We start from the raw sequence: 19,583 nt of genomic DNA, 5'->3' as shown, positions 1-19,583 counted from the left end.
GCGAACGTGAGGTGCCCGAGAAATTGGAGAACGGTTGCTATGAGCCGAGTGAATTTTAGGAATTATGTTCGTCAAGTTATGTCGTAAGACGGAATACTATGTAAATAAAATAAATAAAATACTAAGAGCTGAGAATAACAAATGAAAAGTTTGACAGACGTTTTAAATTATAATCAGCACTTAACATTTCGAAATATTAATCTATGCTTTAAATACCTATTTCAGATTTTGTAATGATTGCATAATTCACAGGCTTAATATTTTTAATCAATAACGACCTATTTTGAATCGAAACAGTTTTTTTTTTTGAAATATAATGTTTGTATAAAAAAATCCTTAAGTCTTCGGAAACATCAAAACTAAGCTTTAATGGTGCAACTTCGAATTATGTTTCAAACTTTTCATGTATTCGATTCAAAACAGAATATTTTAAATAATGAAAATAAGAGAAAATTTTAAAATCTGCTGAATTTGTTGTCCCTGTTAATTTCAATAATGGGTCCTGGAAAGGACAAAAAGTACTCACAATGTTTTCTTATTAAAAATTTAGTTTTAAAGGCTTTTAACCCTTCATTTCATGATTTTTTATTTTTTCTCGAAAAAATTCTTAATAGTGCGCAATGATGAATACATGAAGGGAAAAATAAGGAAAAAATATTATTTTCACATATTTCGGTTATTTAGCAAAAATATTAATTGTTGCAAATATGCAACAACATGAAACGGTTACACCTTTTTTTCTTCACACTCGACAACTGGAAATAAATGCTTATTCCTAATTTCATTTGCACTAATCATAGTTTTCGCACAGGAACTTCGCAAATCTAGATTTCTGGACACCGGAAAGTTAAGAATTTATCTGGGAGTAGTTATGTATGTTGGTTTTCCACCATGGGTGCACGGATTTACCGCAGTTTCTGCCTAAGTATGTGCTCACATGCATTCTTGGACCGACCCCATGGCTTCGTATGTAGGTATATTTTGGAAGAACGAGTCAATCAGGTTACTTAGAGGTATTCCGGCATCCGTGCATATACCTGGCCAGCTGGCAGCTGGTTAAACATTCATAAAATCAGTTATAAGAGGAAACACATCTTACCTGTCGGCTTCTTATGGGATTCGAACCCAAAAGTTGTCTCGCCGATACCGGGAATCGAACCCAGCCTGGCACATCGGAACCAGACTCGCACCAGCTTATCCACTAGACTACAAAGACTTTCGAGAAATTAGCTAGGAGTAGTTATGCGATAATATACCACCTACTGAGGAAATTATTCCTTACGTTTGCTTGAAGGTGCTAAAAAAACGAACACACACATAAAGGATCTCAGTGAAACTTCATGTTTCTTTGAAGAGATCTAATTTACTTAACTCTAAGGCGTACATCTTTCAAGGATTTTATGGCTAGCATCTTACCACCAGACCACGGAAAGAGCACTATATGTGCCGTGATCGGGATTCGATCTCATGGACTCTGGCTTAGATGGCTGGAACGCTATCCTCTAGGCCACGACCAGCGGCAAAATGGAAAGCTTCTTACCTATACAACTTTTCTGAACATAACCTTAAACAAATCAACACAAATCAATTCCGAAAACGTTTTTAAATTGGTTCTGATAAAGATTCTTAATCTTAAATCATACCATAACTATATGCCAGTTTTAATAAACAAACTTGATATTGAAGAGAAAAGTCTCAATTTAGTTTTGAAGGAATGATCCAATTACAAATTACATTAAACTATTAAATATCATTTGTTGGCAAAATTAAAAGAACAATAAAGATTTCTTCGGAATGAGCATTAGAATTTGGAACATGATTCTAAAATTAGAATTCAAACTTGAAATCAGTTTAAGAATAAAAAAGAAATAAAAATAAAACTAAATTCGAGAACAAAAAGTTTCAATTTAAAATCAACTTCCAGAGCTTCCAGGAAAAGGTTGAATAGTATAAATAAAGAGCATTTTCGTCGATTGATAATAAGAAACGGCTCATACTTTAGTAAAAAATAATGAGCATTGTAATTTTCAATCAAATCATTCATTCATCTCTAAGAAAAAAAAAAAAGGCAAAACAATACTTCAAATCTCGGTTATCGAATGTTGGCAGATAGTACTAAATTTTCAAGTGGAAAAATAAAAAAGCGTATTCGTTGTTTGTTTTTAGATTTTTAAACTCTCTGGATAAAGCCCCGTTCTTGAGTTTGAATCACGTTGAATAATATAGAACTTTTCAAAATTGGTGTATGCTTATTTTGCAAGTTATGAAGGTATCCGACATTTTTTTTTATTCAAAATATGTATTTGTTATACCAATGGGCCGCGGAAAAAAAATCAAAATAATGTGTTTTACATACGCTGAATTACAAATCCTAAATAAGTTAATTATTCGGACCCGTCCTAGTTTAAAGTTTGATAAATTTTGAACTTTTTATAATATTTTTCTAGTTTTGATAACGGTTTAGAGCAAAACTTTTATTTTTTTCACCTCGGGGGCCCTCTTTATTCAGGGGGGGGGGGACAATTTTTCTCATCCCCCCCCTCTTAATACGGCCTGAACATGATAATAAATCATTAATAACGAAAACATTGTCATCGGGAAACAAATACACTGTTTAACGATGCAAGTTTCGAAAACACACTATGGAACCCATATAACTAGCTAGGGTACTACCGTTGCATGGTGTTGCATATTTGCAACAGTTATTGAAAACCCATTATATCAGAGAAAAAACAAAAAAAAAAATCTCAAATTTTGTTTATTATGTAAATTACTTTAGTGGGAATACGAAAATATTTTTTTTGAGTCGAAACAAAATTCTCAATATGAATTACACTAGGCCAAAAATTTGAAAAATTAGGCTTTTTCCACATTCCATATTTTTCAGATTCAAGTGGGTTTTTTTGGTTCCTATAAACACTAAAAATATTTTTTTTTAATTGAACGTGATCTTGAAATTATAAATATTATTCTCATCGAAAAAAAAATTTACTTTTTAGCTAAATGTGAAGTTTAGAACAGTTTTAATTAATTGTTGCATATTTGTAACTTTATGAAACGAAGGGTTAAGAAGATTATGTGTTATATTTTTGTTGGTTTTGATGGTTTTGAAATCAAATATCGTGAATTGAGAAACAAAGAAGAACTTATTAAAATAAATTAAAACAAACATGTAGATGGAGATCATTAGTTTTTGTACATTTTAAATGGATTCTTACCATCATACCATCTTACCTTTATAAAAACCAATTTATAAAATCTAACAGAACTTTAGATTCCTAGGTTTTAATGATCGTCTTGGAAATTCCAACTTCCTGAACGCGAACATTTTGTCAGATTTGGTCTTATAAATCTAGTTTTAGTGATATGTATTTATAAGTTTATATATAAATCAGATTTAAAAGGAATCAATCATTGATAACTGATGACTCAACAAAACTACAAGGAAGACGTATACGTATTAATTATCCTCCAATTAATCAAACAATATTCTTTCCCTAGATACTTAAACTTTAGAGGTACAATCATATATGAAGTTTAATTCTACAACTTTTAGAAATTCAGAAAGTTGGCATTTTGCCAATCCAGATAGGGATTATGTTGCTTTTAGCATTCACGCATAAAAAAAATTGAAATGTAATGTTAAAAAGCCTGAAATGATTTTTTTTATATATTTCACTTTCTAATATTCAGTCTTACTCAAATAAAATTAAGTCAGGTAAAAACATACCTCAGAACCATAGCTAAACTAGGAGATTTTTTATAAAGAGATTTATTTTTTTTATGTTTTGTTTTTTTGATAGACCAATAAATACTCTGCTCAGATAACAACACTGAACATAATTTTCCCGTAAAATGTAAATGACAAATGAAGTGAATTTTACCCATATGTAAATTCTTGTGAATCCTAGGTGACTGTCAAGTAAAAATCACTCAAGTGACTCGTCAAGTAAACTTGAAGCGAGCGGGGAAGTGAATTTCAAATGTTTGTTCTCTCAGATCATAATTATTTTTCAGTTTCAGTGGTTTTAGGTTGAAATTTTGGAATATCAATCATGATTGAACTTTTTATACAATAGTTATTTGTTTAAAAAAAATGAATAAAAAAAATAATTTTTCTTGTTGGGTACGAATAAAATACGAATGAGTAAGTGAATATTGATTCGATCACTGAAAACTTAAGTAAGAGTCAAGTTAAGTACATTTATATGAGCCACTTGAAATGAAAAAAATTACTGACTATATTTTGTGTTGTGAGTCTACTTGGTTGAATAATTCTACTGAATCAAAGCAATCGAAAGATTCTCTTTAATTCAACCACGGTATAAGAAAAGTTCAGATACCGGTATTTCGATAGCAACTTACTATCTTGTTCAGTGAGTTCTTCATCAATCGAAAACGCTCACTAAAGAAATTGCTATCGATATACCGGTATCTGAACTTTTCTTATACCGTGGGAATCTTTCATTTGCTTTTAATCAAACTTACTGAGTTTTCGCTTTTAAGTTAATCTTCTAGTGTTTTTAAGTGTGTTTTTGAGTTAAAATATTCAATGAGTTTGTGTGAAGTGAAATTTTGTTTTGACGAATGTTTAAATTGATGTACTTCGATACACAGCAATTCATTGTGACAGCAAGGCATTTTTTTTAAAAACGTGCGAGGTGTTTATAAACTAAATGTGAGAAGCGATGTAAAGCCTTTTTTCTACGTGTACAAAAACATATAGTTTTAGACACTTTTGTTCATTTAAGCGATATTTATGAAAATGCTTTTCCCGAAACAGAAGCAGTTGATTCCAGATCATGGACAGTTGGATTCAATTAAAAAAAAATCTTATTCCAAATATATCTCTAAGAGGTTGTTGTGAAATATTGAATTCCTCTTATTTTCCGTAGAAATATTCAAAGATTTCAATATTTTAATCCTTCATGTGTTTTTTTGAAGAATTTCCATGAAATCATGAATAAAAAGATAATTTGTCCTGTAAAATATTGAGTTTAGTAGTACAGTTTGAATTTTTTCTTTCTAGAAAAGGGCCTCTATACCTTTGTATCTGGAACTGATAATTTTAAAACATCTGGTAGATGGCATGAAATAAAAAAAAAACAGTGAAAACAGAAAAAGAAGAATTGTTATCGTAATTAGTTAAATGGAGATATTTTGATCACAAAAAAATATTGACTGATCGGTGTGCAATCTTTGGGTGATCTAATGGGTTTACCTTTGCAAGTCGAGTGAAGCGACTCGCGAAATTTCATTTTGTAGTTCTGACTACAGAGAATGCTTCAGAAAAGAGATTTAAATTCAGACGGAAGACTGATCTCAGATTATCCGAGCTGAAAACACGCCCTAAGAGGTGACAAAAAAATGGAGAAAAACTTACAACTAATTGGTTTTTCCGGGCGGAAAACTGAGATGATAATAAGGTTTCAACAGCAAACTGGTAGTATTTTTTGCTTTAGAATTTTTAACGAGAGCAAAATGAGGCATTATTTATGCTTAAACTTACGGTTTCCAATCGATTTCTCCGGCATCCGGTAACAGCGGCAAAAGATTTCTGCTGCCACGAGCACAACCAAAACATTGTTTGTTTTGGTTCCACTTGCTATGTCCAATTCTCAATTGATGATTGTTGAGAACAATAGGATGGTGATGATGATGACAGTACAAATGTTTATATCATCACACGGTTAAGCGAGACTACTCAAACTAGGTTCGTGGTTACACAACAGTGTTGCCAGAAATTCTTAGTAGATGCGAATTTTCGCGGGGAGCTTATGAAGCTGTCAAACTTTGAACGCGTTTTTCTCGAAACAGTGATGTTGGCGCATTCGCCGTATTACAAATTCGTTACCGAAATGAGTACTTTCCGGTTTGGGAATTTGAAATGTGGAAAGTGACAAATGGCTATCGCGAATGTAATGGGTAGTTATTTAAAGACTATACAACCAGATTTGAATGAAAGATAACTCTATTCCACCACTGAAACCTGCGTTGTAACTTAGTTTTCAATAATTTAGATATCATATATTGGTATTGGACAGCAAATGAAAGTTGTAGCATTATCTGGTGGACATTTTTTTCTACAAAGAGAGGAATAAAATAGCAATACAAATTAAGAAGAAACCTGAGGCGACTTTTGTGAAAACAAGTTTATCAAATTATGTTATCATGTCTTGCTAGCGAAACCTGGTATCATTTTCTTCATTTCAGAATTCCTCTATATAGGACTCGGTTAACTGGATTACCCTTTCTTTTCATAATTTTTTTTATTTATCCTTATAATCACAGTTATAAATGAAGTTTGAATAAATTAAATTTATTGAAAAAAACCTTTTACAAAATCTGATCCAAATAAGTAATATCATGAAAGCAAGAACTGAGGGATGTATTTAAAGAAGTCTGAGATAACTAAGAACTTAAAAATTTGATCCTTGTTGTGAATTTTCGGAGAAAGGCTGTTTTTTTTTTGGGAAGTTTCCGATGTTAAAAAGTCCAACAATTATCCAACCTAAATTAAGCTTAAGATCTGTTTTGCTTGCGTGGAATGTATCGAAACTGAACCTTCTTTAATTAATGAATTCTACTTGATTTAAGTTTTAGCATTTTGCAATGTCCATGAGCTGTGCAAAAGTTTCTAAACACAACTTATAAATTGATAATCCAGTGGATGTTCAGATTCAAATTCATGTAGACTTAATTGTAATAATTTTTTTTATTGTGATAAGTGTACTTTTACCTCTACAACCCCAAACGACTCGTTTTTTTTTTCATTGGAATATGATAGAAATTTCTCTCCAATTGGCTACTAGCATAGATATAATATGATAGCAGTAGTAGTGCTAGAGCCGCCATTCGGCTGCCAGATCATTATCGGCTATAGCGCGAGTTTCTGTGAATCAGTTACAACATAAGTTTGACTACTGCACTGCTGATAGACCAGACCAGTTTCCTTCACATTTATTTCCTTCCTAGTGCAGAAGTGCGATTTCATCTTTGACTCATTTTCTCCTAGCTCTGTTTTTTTCATTTAAAATGTACGTGTTATTGTTAAAGTAATTTGTAAAAAAAAAACGATCGGAAGTACCTTTTTCCGAATCCAATATAGGTTATGTTCCAACAGAGTAGTTCCATTATAAAACATATTCAAATTAGAGTCATCATCAAGTTCTACCTCATCATGTGTAAAGACTCCAACGAAAAGTCTCAATATAGAAAAAAAGTTCAACGTGTTCTTGGCATTTTAAGCAGCTCGACATTTCGCTTCGAAGTGCTTCCTCCCGCGCGTCCCACTAACGAGAAAAAAAAAATAAAAACAATCAACAGTGGCCCCCTTCCAAGACAGCTGCCAGAACATACGCGATTAAACCGATTGAAGCGAGTAACAAGAAACAACAAAGACTAAAACAAACCGGCTCAAATCCATCCATCCAGCGATCAGTTTAATTACAATTTAAGCTAACCAGAATTGGGAGGCCCACTTTTTTTTAAGGCGAAGACTAGCGACTCACGTATGTATAAACAACAACGAACCTTCCCACATTATTGTTGATCGCTCTAAGCTGCATTTTACTTGAACAAGCAGTGAGAACGATTTGCCAACGATTTGTTCTAACGTACGCTTGGAGTTAAAGTTAGTTTTTTTTTGGTTTTTCTTGCACGTAGACCAAAAAGTTCGCCCGAAGCTGCATTCTAACAACAAGATTGCACTTTTTGTTGTCGTCGATTGTTTTGCATCTGCTGTAGTGAACTTTATCATTTTCTTTCCTGTCTCGCTTGACAGGCAAAACAATGTTGTTCCGTTTTCCGAAAACAGACACATAACTCGGAACAACGAATCATTACATGATTGTTTGCTGGTTAATGTGGGCTTTCCTGGTTAGTTCTAGCAGTCGTAGGTCGTAGGAATGATACTGGAAACGTTTGTAATATTCAACTTTAGCTTAAAAAGTAAGAAATCCGAAGATGTCTGAAGAAACTTTCAAAAGAATATCTATGGTTAAATCAGCCGGACAATATGGTTGAATTAATTTACTTTTCAATATTAAATCAGACATGTTGTTTTTCGTTTCAATTATAAATTAACTTTGTAAAAAATTTAGACAACCATATTTATGGCTGAATTAACGTGTATTTTGACAGGTACTTTCACTTATGATTTACTTCGTCCAATTATGACAACGAAAATCGTCTAACGTTTATTCATACGACTCACCCGTATGAGTTGAGTGTGTGCCGCCAAAAGCCAAGAGAACTTAGTTTTAAATGATGGTATTACATTCTTACAGACTGTTGATCTTTGTCGCGACTCGGCTGCCATCACGTTTGTCCCCGAAAACAAAACACAAGTGGCTACCAGTTCTTATAAAAGACTTTTACCAAGACAAAGTCTAGGTTTGGTCTACACTGATAGCAGCTCGAGTGAGACCTTTTGGGTCGCTCCAAAATGCGCATATTTACATATGTCGTAATCTTGTTGGGAATTTCCGCTGGTTCCGGGTTGGGGTATGCTCAATCGAGGGAAAGAAGTTCAGTTGAAGCCCGGCAAAAGACTGAAACCGAAGATGACTCCTGGTATCGACTGATGAGAAACTTTTTCAACGATGAGACGCCTTGTACGAAGAAAAGATGTCGGACTAAAGTTGTTGAAGAATCTGTAGAAATTGGAGGAAGAAAAAGTAGTGCAAAGTGTCCTTTGATGTTGAACCGAGAAGAGTCAACATCTCAAGAAAGTCAAGTTTACATCAAAGATCCTCCTCCCCCATTTGTTTTGGCAAAAGATTTCGGATCAGTGGATCGCTCCTGGCTGAGGATCGATGAATTTGTTGATAGTGTCGAGGTTCAAAGAAACCACAAGAAGAAAAGCAAAAGTAGTGTGAAACCTCCAAAAAGCTACAAAGAAAAACAGAAACCAGTTCCAGATAAAAGCAGTGAACCATCTGGAGAGTATTGGAGAAGTTTGTTTTTTGAAATTGCAACACCAAAAATCAAAGAAAAAAGTGATAACAGTGAAGAAACAGAAGAAAAGTCGAACAATTCACCATACGTTTTTATTGACGAAAATGCTAGAAGTCCTCACGAAGTTACTAAGAAACAAAAGACGAAGTCGAAGACAGTGAAATCGAAGAAGAAGTACAAAAAATCATCGAGAACATCAGAATCAGAAATGGAATATTACACTGGAGAATATAAACAAACGACTGAGGAGCCGGATCCATCTACGAGGTTTAACTCAAGTGAGACAGTGACAGAAAGTCTTGAATCAACGAATAATCGTAGTAATTTTTCGAATGAAGAGGGGTGCTCAACAGTTTCTTCACTGGAAGCTTCAACAGAATATCAAACTTCGCAAACGACACGGGAACCTTTAAAGTTCTCAATCGTTACAGATGAATACAATACGGTTGAAGAATCTTCAGAATCTGTTGAAGAAACGACTTTGAGCTACAGTTCAGCAACTACTGGAGATCCTTTAGAGTACTATAGCCCAGGGACTCCCGCCTATGGATCTACTACAGAAGTTTATGATCATACAACGAACAATCTAGAAACGTTTTCATCCTCAACTACTTCTTTTGAGTACTACAGCACTTCTGTTGCAGCAACAAGTGTAGAAGAGTATACTACGACCCATGACCCTAGTTCAAACTATTATTCTTCAGCAACAACTTCTACTCCGCAATATCAGACAACGGAAACCAATTGCAGTCCGTCTGAAAACCAAACAACATCAAAATGCGATACGACAATCGGGTGTCAAACGACGCACGACTCTTCGACATCAACCCCGATACCATCAACTGATTTCTATGGTTCCGAGACTTCGACAAGCTATACCTCGGCACAAACAACTGAAGAACTTAACACAACAGCTGACTACACAGAGAGTAGCCTAACGACCAAGTCCTACGGTAGAATTCCTGAAGAAACACCTGTTACTGACCAAGAACACTACAGCTCCTTGCCAACGACTTCTGGCTCTTCAACGGCGTATTACACTTCCCGAACTTCATCGAGCTATCCACCATCATTGGGAACTGAAGAGCCATACACTTCTACTGAAGAGATGACTGGTAGTTCAACAATTGCAAGCTACGACACAACCCCTGAATATAGTACAGTAACCGCTCAAGAGATTTCGACGTCAAAGGAGGATTCATCGTCTTCAGAGTACTACGGTTCATCGACATCAACCTTTCTTCGTTCTTCGGAATACTATAAGTCTGAGTCTTCAACCTATCCACCTACGGTTCCAGTTGAAGAACACTACTCTTCAACTGACTCGGTGACAAGTGCTAACACTGAAGGGAAACACAGTTCAACTTATGAAGAGTCTAGCTTGGAAGAGTATTCCACAACTTACGAAGCTAGAACAGAGAATACTGTTCCAACAGAAGCTACAACGATCGACTACTACGAAACTGTATCAACAGGTCCTAATACAGTCGCAACTCGTACTCAAACGGCAAACGAAGACTCTACGACAACTGATTCTTTCAGTTTCACGACTGAATACACAAAAGATCTCCCGAAAACAAGTTCACAGCAATCAACTCAAAGTTTGGCTCCATCAACAGATTCTCACTACACCATCAACGAATCCAAAGAGGGTTGTCGAAGACCAGACTCCTCTACGGTCACCGAAAAGATCTCCTGTGCCAATTGTTTTCAATTGCTCAACAAATTTGCCAAAAAGCTTGGTAACTATCGACGACAACCCATTGAGCTACAGCTTTTTGGACAACAACTTCCTCCTGCTTCATTCGAACCCGATACCGCTTTCAACCCATCCAATACGCTACCTTCAGCCGAACCAAGACGTCGCTACGACAACACCCGAAGATCATCGAACGAACTTCCCCGGCCGAGGAATTCTCCGAGGAAGTTCCGGCTGCCCAAGCGTCCTTCACCCTTCCGGATGACCGCGGCGGAGCAATCGGCATCAACTTCCAGCCACAGACGGAAACCTTTCGTCACCAGCATTTGTATTCCGGTTCGCGGTTATCGACTCGCATTGACACCGTTTGACATTAGTTGAAGTAAAGTTTTTTTTCGTTTGGGGGCAATGGCAGGCCATTGTTTTCCGTGTTAAATTGTTGTTATTGTTTTTTTTTTCTTTCCGTAAGATTTTTTCTCCACTCTTTCTTCTCGTTAAGTTTGGTTTCCAAATCGGGAAGATCCGATGAGTTGTTTTGTTTCTCCCAAATTGTGGTAATGAATTGGGTGCTTAAAGCGTAAACCGCTTATTGAGGGTTACTAAGTCAGTGATCACGATTTTTTCGTTAGAAGTTTGGCGGTGGCTTTTATTGTTTAAGATGTCAGGCGTTCAATCGAAGTAAGCCGGTGAGGTTCTTTGAAAAAGGTCAGTCACCCGTTGGATGTCGATTGTTGGTGAGATTTAAGAACCATAAGATTTTTTAGTTTCGATTACACAATTAAGTTTTAATTTTCGTTAGAATCCTGTTGAAAGTCAAATATTTTCATTCAATTGTTCCCTCTGAAAGTCATCGCGATCATCTAAAGCGGAACAGCAACAACGACAAGGTGCCAAACAAGTAGCATTTGATTCAGCATCTAAAGAATGGAACTCATTAAAGTCCCATTCTAGATGGATCAAGTTCTAACGATATTTTAACAGCAGCGCCATTGTTCCCGTGACAACGGGGTACTCATATTCCACGGATTGATCCGTAGCGCCGAATTCCCACGACCCATCTCCTTATTCAGAGACACTTCCCTCTCTATATGGTAAATAAGGAAGTGTTTGAAGTGGTTTTTTTTTGTGGCTTTTTGGGGTAGAAAGGAATGGAACACTGGAACAGTCCCAAATTGAAGTTGATCTTTTTTGGCGGAATTGCGAACAAACTACTACCTAACTGTCAATCATTGTCAGCTGAAAATAAGTGGGAAAATTGTTATGTGTTTGGGGCGTCCGGAAATTTGTGACAGCAAACTTTTGAAACCTTTTAGAAACGATTAAGTCGTCAATGCTTCGTTGGTTGAAGGTTCTCATGTCGATTTCGATAATTGAGTTAAGTGGCGCTTGGATTATTAGAGCGTCAAAAGAAAGTTGATTTGACGTTCAAAGGTCTTTTTGCTTTGTCTTTTCGTTTATTTTTTTGCAAAAGTTTCGACATATGGAGATGTAAAAATGGTTTTACAAAATATATTATCAATTTTCAAAATTTACCAAAAAAAATCCTACAATCCATTTCCATTATATCAAGTTTTTTTAAAGCATACTGGAGCTTTAAATTTGACATGCTAAGAGTTGAATTTTTGACTTGTTACACTAATTTTAAAGCGTCATGGTTTTGTAACGCTTTGTTTTTACATTTTAAAAATGTTTAAAAAGTTAATCGAAAATTTCTTACAAAAAAAACGAAGTACTGCTGTCTCTCAACATAAATAAATTAAAGTTTCCATACTTTGAAATGGAAACCTTTTCCCTTTTCGAATGAATCAATCTGAAGCATTAGGTTAACCTCATGTTATTTGGATGTTTGGCAATATTAAATTTGCTTAGTATTTTAAAAATGTTTTTTTATTAGTTGTGTTCTCGTTCAAAAAACAATACAGGTTTACAAAATTTGTATTTTTCCTTGGTGCCAAGTGTTTAACAGCTGATTTCACTTATTTGCATTACACTTGGATATGATTCGCCATGTTTGCAAATTTAGAAATGATTTTAATCCCTCGCGAGCTTCAAGTGAAAACTGTAACTGTAGTTGGAGTTGAGTAATATTGACCAATGAGAGAACTGGAAAATATTTTTGCTGGCATCCAGAGATGCTAATGTGCCTGATTTTTCAGGTATTGCCTGATTTTTCGAGGCTCTGCCTGACAACCTGATTAGCCATTGAATTTTCCTGATTTTTGAAAATATGCCTGATTTCTCCTGAATTTTGCAAATGTGATGAAAAACGGGTAGTAAGGAACTGGATTAGGTACCATTGCTGAAGTGAAAAAGTGGAAATGTGGCTGAATCAAAGCAATCGAAAGATTCCTTTGAATTCTCATTTAAAAAAGCAAATTAAAGGGAATCCTCGATTGCTTTGATGCTTTGATTCAGTAGAATTATTCAACCAAGTAGGCTCACAACACATATTAGAAAGAAAATGAGGAGCGGAAACCAAACAAAAAGGGCATATCTTTTAGCGAAATTTCCGTCATTTTATCGTAGCCTGATTTTCCCTGAATTTTATTTCACCAGTTCTCTGATTTTTGAAAAAAAAAAAATGTTGGAAACCCTGCTGGCAACGATTTGAAGACTATGAGAGCAACATCTCGTGCTCTCTTAAATTCTTCCGATAGGCAGGGTTGTCAACTGTTTTTCCAAAAAGTCTGGAAGATTTTGAAAAAATGTCTAGAAATGTCTGGGTAGCTCAGTTTTGAAGATGGTGACTTTTCTTTTGGTCGCCAGATCTCATTGTTGCAGATAACCACTACCAGTCACGTGCTTTGCCTGACTCTCAATTTAACAGAAATCTTCAAAGCATTTGCCTTTGTTAACAGCTCTTACACTTCTGAATTCATAATTCCTAAATTCTTTTCATTCTAATTTGAATTTTCATAGTTTATTAGAATAATAAGAATAATTAGAATAATAAATTTAAATTCTGGAATTGTCTCAAATCTGGAAACCTGAAAAATGTCTGGTAAAAGTATAAAAAGTTCGGAAGATCCAGAAAAAACCTGGAGGGTTGACATCACTGCAGATGGGTAAGGCTACGGAAATGTTTGATGGAAATTTTCTATCAATTATGAACTTTCTCCAAAACGGTGAATAATTTTGACTTCTGAGAGGAAAAAAGATCGGAAGGTTCGTTTTAATTTCCTGAACTTCAAACTTATATAAATTCAAAGAGTTCTTATAAAATTAAATGAATTGTTGAATGTATTGATTTTTTTTAGATTAAATGTTCAAAAAACTTTACAACTAACAACTGAGTTCATTATTGTTTTTTGAAAAAAAAGTGAGTTTTTCAGAGCATTTAATTTCTTATAGAAGATCGCTTAGAAAAAAATCCTAATCCTGATTTGAAATGGAAAAAATAAATTGGTTCCAAAATCAGCTTCTTCCAAAAGGTGTTATTGGTTGACTGGTCTTGTTTTGAGCAAGAACGAAATATTGATTTAAGTTTCCAACGTTTCGATCTCTATGAGATCTTTTTCAAGGACTAGAAATGTTTTTATGCAATTGGTTTTTTTGAGAACAATTCATGTTTTCATACCGAAAAAAAATTGCCATTTTCTTTTGAGAGTCAACTCGACTGGTCGTGTATAATTGTCTTTTGGTCTGTTTTCCGAATAATTTTTATTAATTCAGTTTTTTTCAGTGTAATGTGTAGTGCATCGTTTGTGGATAAAATCCGTTTGTTAAGTGTTTGTCAAGTGAGCTGAGTCGACTCTCACAGAAAAACGGAGAGTTTTTCGGTAAGAAAACATTAATTATAATCAGCAAAACCAACTGAATAAAAACTTTTCTAGTCCCTGTAGAAGATCCAACCAGGATCGAAACATTGGAAACGTTAATGATTACGTCGTTTTATCTGAATCTAAACTGCAAGCCGAAAAAACTTATTTTCAATCGAATTTTCTGCCACAAAAATGTTTTTTTTTTCAATATTAATTTGTTTAAATATGTTTTGTCAAAAATTGGTTAAAAATAAATAATTTCTGTCGAAAAAAAAATACAGAGACATATTTTCAATTGGTCAAGTCAATGAAAACTATAAAATTTTTCGTAAAAGTAGCTATTTTCAAATCCAATTCAGTTCAGGATTGCATTTCGTAGGGCGTTTCATGAAAAATCTCAATATACCGGTTTTACCGGTATTGTCGAGAATAGAATACCGAATACCGGTTTTTAGAAAAGGGTTCAGTATAACCATCCCTAGTTACAGTTAATATTCTTTATTCTTGAGAATATGTACAGATTTCAAATATTTCAAAATAAAATTTCGATACTCAAGTGATAAGATTTCTAATGCTGATTGCTGAAAATCTAATGACTTTTGTGATGTGAATTGTTATTTTCAAAGTAAAAATTACTCAATTTGTGGATGTTTTATATGCCTTTACTAAAAATAATTATGGATGTAACGGGTTATACGGTCAAAATTTGGTCAAGGGAAAACGCGTGTAAATCGGTGAAATTGCTTATTTAAAAAATCAAATTAATTTTTTTTTCAAGTTTAATTAGTATAAGCTTCAGGAAAACTATTCAGTTAGGCTTCCGCTTTTCCAAATCCGAATTGCCGGGCCTTACGCTTAACCCCTGCCATCAGATTTTGTACAGCCATCTTGTCCAACTTCTTCGCCGCAGAAAGCCAGTTTGCCTTGAACTGCTGCTCGTCCTTAGCAGTTTTTTGGTCTTCTTTGGGTTCCGCTTGACAATAGCCCAGTATTTCTTAATTGGGCGGAGCTCTGGCGTGTCGGGAGGGTTCTTGTCCTTGGGAACCACCTGCACGTTGTTGGCGGCGTACCACTCCATGGCCTTTTAACCGTAATGGCAAGATGCTTAATCCGGCCAAAACAGTACGCAACACCCGTGTTTCTTCAGGAAAGGCAGCAGACTTTTATTCAAACACTCTTTCACGTAAATTTCTTGGTAGACAGTCCCGGAAGCTATGAAAATGCTGGTTTTCAAGCCACAGGTACAGATGGCTTGCCAAACCAGATATTTCTTCGCGAACTTTGACAGTTTCATGTGCTTGAAAATACATATCTGCTACCTTTCCCCTTTCTTTTGCCGTATAAAACTGCTGTCCCGGAAGCTGCTCCCTGAAGCGGCTTTGACGTAGGTTTCGTCGTCCATTAACACGCAGTCAAACTTCGTCAGCATCGTCGTGTACGGTATCCGGGATCGCGCTTTAGCCGTCGTATTATGTTTATCATCGCGATTTGGAGTCACTACCTTCTTGTAAGTCGAAAGTCCGGCTCGTTTTTTGGCTCGATGCACAGTTGTAGACGATACACCCAGCTTATTCGCGGCATCTCGGAGAGAGAGGTTAGGGTTTCGCTTGAAACTACCGGCAACTCTCTTTGTCGTCTCAGCGGCTTCCGGTTTTCGATTTCCCCCCGATCCAGACTTCCTGGCTGTCGACAAACGTTCCTCAAATACTTTAATTACATTTGTAACGGTTGATTTGGCAACTTTTAGCGATTTTTCCAGCTTTGCGTGCGAGTAGCTCGGATTTTCGCGATGCGCGAGCAAAATTTTGATACGCTGCTCTTCTTCCTTGGACGGCATTTTGACAACTGAAGAGTGAATTCCAAAATCAAAATAGGAGCAACATTCTACTCATACAACATCAAATTGAGGGGTGTTCAGGTTTTTTAAATGCAAAATTAAAAGAAATACTTCAAGTTGATTTTGACTAAATTTTGACTGTATCACCCTTTATATTTATAACTATCTAACTGAGATTTTTGGTCACTTGCCGAATTTCAGCAAGATCTGCTGACCATGGAGAGGGGTTGCTTGAGTCTTTTTATAACTTTCTTTTTAACTGGCCGATTGCTTTTCATGTATAATTTTCTTAAAGCCTTCAAAGATTGTATATCGATCGCAAATTGTCGTATGTATATAAGAGCACCAGCATCCTTGGTCAAAACAGCCGGTTTAGACCCAAATTTAGACCAAAGACGGCTGTGGTTGCCGTGTTCCATTATACCAGTTTTAACTCTACTTTTTTAGAACCGGTTAAGGCTTGCTCCAAAACTGAAGAGATTTTGTCACTTAAAACACGAGTGCGGTTGCCAGTGTTTTCACCCTTCAAACAAACCATTTGATAGGGTTTCTAGCCTTTTGTCCTCAACTGGCGCACTCTTGGAAAACATCCCTATAGTTTAAATATCAAAAATTTACCTCGAAATACAACAAAAACTATACCAAAACTATAGAATTACTAAGAAAAAAATTGAACTACCACATAAATCAACCTGCTGCTTCTTAAAGTTTTGATTTCACCAGGAAGGATGTATTTATTTAAATTTTTTACTTTCAACAAAACAAATCAAGTTTTACCCAATTTAAAAACTCAACATAAATGTTTTTAAACGTAGAAAATTTTTTTTAAGAAATTTTAACTTTAGGCTTAGTTATTGATGATTACGTGGAAAAATATCATGTTGATCAATGATACCCCGTTTTAAAATTGTTCTCAATTACGATTGAAACAAATGCACCAAGAATTAAACTTGTCCGGGTCCCAGTGCTACTTACATACAGTCAGTGAACGCTCCAATTGGTCAGTCGCCTTTTAACCAATATGGGCAAGGGTAGCAAAACCGGATTATGAACGTTCAAAAGTGGAGTTACTGACTGACTGGATATTGGTATTTAGACTAGTTTGATGTGGAATTAAACACCCCGGTCTGAGAGTTTTTCCGCCATCTCGTGGCACGGACGTAAGATTCAATTGCACGAACGAATCTTGTGTCTGTTCTGTGGAGTTCTTGGTGCTGCTAATGAAAATAGGTGACCTTTAACTAAAATAAATGGTAACCAGAAACCGAAGAGAAACGAACGATCAACAACGCCCAGCATCCGTTTCGGTTTGGTTTTAACTTGGCTTAGCTTGGCCTTTTGTACGCTATACGCAAATGAGGGATCTAAATTAATTTCTGATGACTTTAATGTTTTTAACTCTTTAGAGCACAGGAAACTGCTTCATTAATAGCAGTCGCTGCTGTAGAGAATCGAATGAGATCAGAACAGACGCCTTTTTTTCTGTCCGGTTTTGTTTTGATGGTTCGAATCAAATGCTTTCAACACTTTAATTTACTGGAACAGATAGCATGACCTTTATTCTTAAATCATCCAATGACAAAAGCATTTGATCCAGCCACACCTTGAGACCGTGCCAAAATGGAGCGTGAAAATTGTGAAAAATTCTTATTCTTTCCGTTCGCTTAAGATTCATTATTCCTTGACTGAACGTTTTAGGCTGAAAGCGCTATGAGATTTTTTATATAATTCTTCAAGTTTGATCTCGAATATATAAGCCTCCCAGGCAAAAGAAATCAAGACAATTTAATGGCTGGATGCAAGGATAAAGAAAATTAATGCGTAGCTATGTCTTATCAGTGGTTATGTTTCGGTCAAAAAACTATGATGGAAAATGAAATCCGTGAACAAAGACTTGATTTGCTTGATGAATCCCAATAATTCTCATACCAAATTTAACTTTGATCGTTTTTATAATTTTCGAGTCTATAGGGAACAGACAGACAGACAAACTAACATTTATTTAAAAAAAAAATAAGCATCGCGTTTTAGAGCACCTGTATCCGTGGTATACTCTTGGGTCTAATTTAAACCAGAGGTATGAAGTTTTCATCGAATCCCATGTAAAAGAGAAATCAAAAAGCAGAGGTATGAAGTATTCGATTGGAGCACGAGAAAAATACATTGACAGCACACTGAAGTGTGCGGAATTGTGCGCTGGAACGGGCGGAAATTCACCAGATGTGCAGCAAAATTCATTAGATGTGCGGCAGAATTCATCAAGTGTGCAGAAAATTCACCAGATGTGCGTTTCATCTTTTCCATTTCCCATTTACATGGGATTCGATGAATAGGAGTTCGCCTGTCAAAAAGATGGAACGGATGGAACGGATGGATGAACTTTTCTGCACACTTGATGAATTCTGCCGCACACTTGGTGAATTTTATTCACACTTGATGAATTCAGCCGCACATCTGATGAATTTTGCTGCACATCTAGTGAATTTCCGCCCGTTCCAGCGCACAATTCTGCACCAGCGTTGCCAGATTGTAAACCGCTCAAGTCCGTAGATTTGACAAAAATCGAAAAATGGACTGATTTCGGCCAAATAAAACTTGATGACCTTTTTTTTTTTTGGTCGTCAGGTAGAATTATCATTTACCCGCAGAATCCCTTGAATTTTTTCGATAATCCGTAGAAAATCCGTAGGAAATTCTGAAAACCCGTAGATTTCGAGCATCGATCCGTAGCTCCGTAGAAATGTCTAAAATCCGTAGAACTACGGAGAAATCCGTAGATCTGGCAAGGCTGTTCTGCACATTTCAGTGTGCTTTCAATGTGTTTTCCTCGCGTTCCTAATGAACATTTCATACTCTGGAATAGATTGCACGACCTACTCTTGCAGGGTTCATCCGATTTGCATGTAATCGTCTCTGTTGTGTTCGTATTCGCGCTGAGCAAAATACGATGAAGAGATAATTCCGAAAATGTTTTATTGGAATTTGATAATTAATTCATGGCACCCAATTTTCCAAATTCTGATTTCATTTGGATCACCCATAGTAGGATGGTGCCAAAAGCACTAAAAGCTTACTGATGCTCAACAATCTAATCTTTATGTACAGGGTGACAAAAAAGTTCGGTCACACTTTTTTGGGGTCGCCTGTAGCCTACACGTTGCATCTCTCTGGTGCCTTCTATATGTTAAATGAAAGGGCTAACCTTGCTGCCGGCAGAGTTTCGTTTCTGTGCAGTTTGTTTACACTGAGTTGTGAGCCATGGCAGAGTTAAGGGCAGCTGTTATCGCTGCTCGGTTTGGCGCGCAGATGACGAGGGCTTTTTTCGGAC

At 35.8% G+C, this 19,583-nt stretch overlaps 1 protein-coding gene across 1 annotated transcript in view; it reads left to right on the top strand.

Annotated features, from left to right (window-relative positions):
- The window catches only part of LOC129753716 (mucin-2-like), a 134,815-nt gene that overhangs the window by 35,817 nt on the left and 79,415 nt on the right, over positions 1-19,583 (top strand). The gene's annotated exons all lie outside the window — the stretch shown is intronic.

Source organism: Uranotaenia lowii, chromosome 3, assembly GCF_029784155.1.
Source record: "Uranotaenia lowii strain MFRU-FL chromosome 3, ASM2978415v1, whole genome shotgun sequence".
NCBI classification, from domain to species: domain Eukaryota; kingdom Metazoa; phylum Arthropoda; class Insecta; order Diptera; family Culicidae; genus Uranotaenia; species Uranotaenia lowii.
This window is presented reverse-complemented; position numbering and strand designations above follow the sequence as displayed.